Source organism: Mesocricetus auratus, unplaced genomic scaffold (genome assembly GCF_017639785.1).
Source record: "Mesocricetus auratus isolate SY011 unplaced genomic scaffold, BCM_Maur_2.0 Super-Scaffold_100003, whole genome shotgun sequence".
Taxonomy (NCBI): domain Eukaryota; kingdom Metazoa; phylum Chordata; class Mammalia; order Rodentia; family Cricetidae; genus Mesocricetus; species Mesocricetus auratus.
This window is the reverse complement of record NW_024429188.1, coordinates 89,150,474-89,156,473: the sequence shown is the minus strand read 5'-3', so window position 1 is coordinate 89,156,473 and position 6,000 is coordinate 89,150,474.

Sequence of the window (6,000 nt, the reverse complement as noted above, 5' to 3'; positions counted from 1 at the left end):
TGGCGCCCTTTCTTCAGCAAAACCCCAGTGAGCAACGTTTCAGGCTCTGTACTAGACTCAGGCCATTTAGTTTGTTTGATGTGTTCATTGCTGGCCAAATGGAGGTCCAGCTTATGGGTTGCTCTGGTTCTTGCTGTAATCTATAAAAACCTGTGAACTACTGCAAATAAATCCCCAAGACCTACCCTCTTACACTCCTACTTAATTAAACTCCCATTGCACCGTCATTTTCCAAGGTCAAACCTATAAAGTGTGAGGCAAAGAACTCTTCCTGGATGCAGTCTGTTTCTCTCTCCTATGCCACTAGGGGGAGCACGTCTCCCTTTCAAGTATGTGCTCTGCAAATTAAGCACTACTCATGGCAGGGAGGTCCAGGACAACAATGGTCAGAATTTCCAAACAGAACCAACAATTCCAGGGAGAGAACACTCACAGTACAGTTCTGCTGATGCTTAGAAACCCGAGCAGGCAAGGTCTGTGACAAGCTTCTAAGAGACACTCATGTTAAAACATCTGGGAATTTTTTTTGTTGTTGTTTTTGTTTTACGAGACAGGGTTTCTCTGTATTGTTTTGGAGGCTGTCGGACCAGCCCGGCCTCGAACTCACAGAGATCTGCCTGTCTCTGCTTCCCGAGTGCTGGGATTAAAGGCTTGCACCACCACCGCCCGGCACATCTGAGAATTTTAAAACATCTTTCCTCTTCTTTCTGGCATGTGGGTCACTCTACCCTCAGAAGGTCATTGAGAGCACACTAGTTAAACTGAGGGCAAGGAAAAGCAGCTTGACACCTTCAGCTTCTCGATTCCGGGCTGCCTTGAAACGCCGGAGAAAGTGGAAGTCTCACCGTGTGCCTGGAGCACCCTGAGCCAGACCTGGCTGGGAGACTGAGTGTAGCCTCAGGGGCCTGCTCTGTTCAGCTATGATTCTAGAGACATCACCACTTCCCCCCCCCTGAGGTCCTTACCATTAGTAGGCATGTTCCTGTGAGCATGCATGCGCGTGCCCGCGCGCGCGCGCGCGCGCGCGCGCACACACACACAGGGCCTGAGATCTAACACTAACACTGTTATCATGATGTTTCCTTTGGCTCAGTCAATTTACTTATCCCCAGAACCACTTCTGAACAGCTTGTACTTTGACCTGCTCTCACGCAATTAACTTCCGAATCCAGTAAGCTACAGATGCACACAGCACTGCCTAAGCAAAGGAAAAAGTATTTCAAACCATCACGGGTACGGATTTGACCCACATTGAGATCTAGTTGCCACCATCAACCAACTGCACAAAGCAGTTCTTCATGACGCTGCCAGAGGTGGGAAGAAAATCTGTTGTTGGGAAAACATTCCATAACAGCATTAGATAGTCTCAAAAACATGAATGTGTGGGTTTGAGGTGGAGGTGCCTGTCTGCTTTTATTTGAGGTGGGATCTCATGCAGCCCAGGCTGGCCTAGAAGTCCTGATCTTCCTGTCTTCACCTCCAGGGTGCTGTCACTACAGGTAAGCACCATCATATATGGACTCTTTATATGTCAGAAAGACACACCAAGATGTACCAGGAAACTTAAAAAGAGGAAACACAAAGAGAACGATCAGGACATCGGAGCTCAGTGTGCATGAAAAGGTAAGACACAGCAAGGAAGGCTGCAGTGAGGTGATGATGGGTACTGCCGCTCCACTCACTCACTTCTGTTGGGCACATTTGCTTCCTGAAGATCACAAAGGTCCCAGTTCGATACTGCTACTGACCGTGCTGTTTTTCCTGGTACTCCTTGACTCCCAGGCCGAGTAACCAAGTGATGGCGTGGCTGCAGCCTTGCAACTCCATGCCCTGAATATGGTCGATGACGAAATGTGCTTCTGCAGAGGCTGAACTGGAGCCCCTGGTGTCCTGGAAACAGAAGGAGAGCTGCGATCCTCTACCTGGAAGGGATCTCCTCGGGCCTAATTTAGGTCGCAATGTATCCAGTGCTAGGCTTGTAATCTTTGCTTCCTACTCACAGACAGTTCCTTTGAGGCGCGAGTGACAGCAGTTTGGGGATGTAATGAGCACAATGTGCTTGTAAGAACGGCACAGTATGTGGGCATGTGGGTGAGCAGAACTTTGGCCCTGGTAAGATATGCAGCTGGGCATAAAGGTCTGCAGAGATCACACAAGGTGTTTCTACGCCTCCCTTTAATTCAGTGTGTACAGGTCAGCACCAACTCTTTCCAGGGAAGACACGCACCACAGCTACAGCAGCCATCTGATCCAAAACTTGGAGGCCTAAATTCTGTACACACACACACACACACACACACACACACACACACACACACACACACGGCCACATACAAAAGTAGCTTTTCTGTTCTATTTTGTTTTGATTTGTTGGGTTTTCTAGACAGGGTTTCTCTGTGTAACCCTAGCTGACCTGGAACTTACTCTGTAGACCAGGCTGGCCTTTGCCTCCTGTGCTGGGATTAAAGGTGGTCACTACCACTTTCCGGCCTCAAAATCCAGTTCTCCTCTGGAGAGATGAATGGGCAGATGCTGCCAATCTCGGGCTCAGGCTGCAAGCCTTCACCGTGTCTCCCCCTGAGGGTGGGCCTTTGTTTCCTCTTTTCCAGCAGGGAATGCAGCAGTGATGCTGAAGGCTAGAGAGGAGGATGAGGTGGGTGAGCAGTGTGAGCTTGTGTACACAGCTGCAGCATCAGTAGAGACTGGGAGAGGACAAGGGAAGAAATAAGGGGGAAAGGCCATAATAGCTCACTGTTGACAACGGGAACCACCAGGACAGTGGCCCCAGCAGTAGGGACCCAGAAACATGACCAGCAGAAAGAGCCCATCCCTGAGGACATAAGGAATCTACAGCCAAGGACAGACAGCCTCCCCACCACTATACCAGGTTCACCAAGTCATAGCTGTGCAGCTGGAGAGCATGCTCCAAGAAAATCACTATGCACAGATAGTGGGCACAGTAAGCAGAATGCACAGCCTGGGGCCCCGTTTGCAGGGAGCATGTTCTAGTCAAGCATAGTGTTAAACTTTATACGTGTCCCTCCTCTCCCTTAACCTAAAATAAAAGCACCTGCAGGACGCCAAGCTGCTGCTCAGCACCCTCCTCTAGCAGTTGGAGTCAGAGCGGGAGCCTTGTCAGCTGGGAATGAAGGCTCCTTTTGTGTTTTCCTGAATTGAGCTGGAGACCTTTGTGTAATGCCTAACACCTACTATTCTATAAAAACTCGTAAGAAACCTACTGACTTAGGTACTGGGTGCTAGGAACTGAATTTGAGTCCTCTGGAATAGCAACAAGTGCTCTTGACAGCTGAGCCATTTCTCCAGTCTCCTGCTATTGTTTTTAAGGGCTTGGTAAAGTCATACAGAAAACAACAGCCATATATTTTAATTTTACAGAATATGTTGGTTGTGCATTGCAGAAATTGAAGGACGTGTGTAACCTTTAGAAGTTCACCAGGATGGCTAAGGCGAGAAAAATCACTTGCTGTGCAAATCTGAGGAGCTGGCTTTAATCCCTAGAACTCCAGGTAGAAAGAACCATCTCCGGAAGGCAGGCATGTGCTTAATGGGGTGCATGTGCGCATGCACTCATACACACGGGGTGTGGGGGAGAGGGAGAAAGAGATACACTCAAAGAAGAAAGGAGAGGGAAGAGGAGGAGGGGGAGGGAACATTTTTTAAGAGACAAAACAAGCCGGGCGGTGGTGGCGCACACCTTTAATCCCAGCACTCGGGAGGCAGAGGCAGGCGGATCTCTGTGAGTTTGAGGCCGGGCTGGACCGACAACCTCCAAAACAATACAGAGAAACCCTGTCTCGTAAAACCAAAAAAAAAAAAGAGAGACAAAACAAACTAATAGAACAATTTTGAGCAATTTCCCACTCTTAAGAAAGATGAAACTCCTAGGCAAAATCCAAGCATTAAACACATGCTTTGAACTGAGTGTGATGTCACACACTTAAAACCCCTGCATTCTGGGCATAGAAAAATGAAGAATTAAAGGCTAGCCTGAGTTACATGAGACCCTGAAAAAGAATAATAAAGCCACCGCATGCCTTTGAGAAACTCCATGCCTTCCTCTTTGGAGTCTGTCAGATGTGTTGGTGTGCATTTCTCTGGAGCAGACCTATCATAGTTTCTCTCTCCTCTCTGGAAAGAACTTTGAAAAACTGTTTTTGCCCTGGTGTTTTTTTCTAGTGAGGCATGGGTCTCAGTTTGGACTGTATCTTTCTTTACCTGTGGTGTTCTGAAATGCTTTTCCATTTGCTTAGGCAAAGGTGATCAAACTGTAGCTCCTTATACTCACAGGTGGCTATATAAAGCTGTAGGAAATTAGAAGTTATATAAGAGCTGTTTGGGTTAAAAAGCAAGATAGGACAGAACATCCGGATGGCGTCATTAGCCAGCTTCTAAGTGCCCTCGGGTGAATGCAGTCTGGGAAGACTGCAGACCAGCAGAGCAACACAGCCGGCCCCTGAGGCTCTTTCCTGAGGCCACAGGCTGGGATCGCAGACATGCCTGGCTCAGGGGACAGGATAAGAACTCTGTGTTCTCAGGCAGACAATGCCAGGTGGGAAATCAAGAGACTGAAGATTGCTGAGCTGCACTGCTCCTTCCTCAGTTTACCTAGTGTGCTTAAGAGCACTATGAGGGCAGGATGACCCATATGTCACAAATAAAGGAAAAGGCAATGTTCTCAGCAACTGTTAAACCTCTCAACAGAAATGTTTCCAAAAAGTTTCCTGAAGACCTCTGGCTGCACTATTTTAACTTCCGTAGAACTAATCGTAAAACCAGTATTCTGGGGGTGAGGGATCTGGCAATGTATCTCAGAGGTCGAGCACTTGCCTAGATTCATTAGGCCTTGGGTTCAATGTCAAGCACCAACACACACACACACACACACACACACACACACACACACACGCACGCACGCACGCACGCACGCATGCACGCACGCACGCACACACACAATCCGTGTTGAAATCAAGGGTCTAAGCCCAGCCCATACCACATTTATCTCCCTGAGGTATTGGTTATATTTTCAACTCTGACCACTGCTAACCTGGAATCTTCTCAACATGTATACACCATTGCCCTGGACATCTCAGATACCATGCAAAGGAAAAAGACTCCAACTATAGCATAAGAGAGAGAAAAAATGTCATTCAGGAAGAAGACCTTTGGTAAAGTCCAAATGGATGATCCTAGGGAAACCTCATCAAGTAGGATATTGAGGGACAGAATAGTTTGACAGGCCTCACTTGCATTCTTTTAGAGAGTAGACATCTTTAGATACCTCTCCACACCAATGGCCAGGAGCAATTCATTAGCTAGGCCTGTATCCTCTCCTGAAAGAAAGCAGCACAATTGCTAGGAAGCAGTTGTGGCAGCCAGGAGGCCCAAAGGAACAAAGGGGCCAGATAACCAAGATGGTTGGATTATATAGAGAAGGGCAGACCAGCCCCCTGTGCTTGAGAGTTCAGGGTACAGAGTAGGTTATGCCAGCCAGGAATATCCTGTAACAAGTAGGATTCAGGGATACAGGGAAAACCTGGCAGCCAGCATCTATTAAATAGCATTGTGGAGATATATTGTTTATGGTTTATTAAAGCCAATAGAGATCAAAATAGCAAAGCAGCCACATTAGTTACCTATAGAAGCCAGGCAATGGTGGTACACACCTTTAATCACATGACTCAGGATTAAGAGGTAGATGGATCTCCTAGAACAAGTCCACCCTGGGCTACTCAAAGTGAATCAGAGCTCACAACTTCAATCCCAGGAATTGAAAAGTATAAAAGGTAGAGGCATGCAGTCTGAGAGATAGTCTCTAGCCACGTTGAGCAGAGCATAGCAGTCCAAGTGAATCTGAGGAGCAGTAAATTTGGGAGCAGTTTGAGGATCGCCCCTTTGTTCTGAGCTGAGGTAGAGGAAAGAGCTAGTGGCCGGCTGCTTTGCATTTCTGATTTTTGGCTTGAAGTTTGAACCCCAATATCT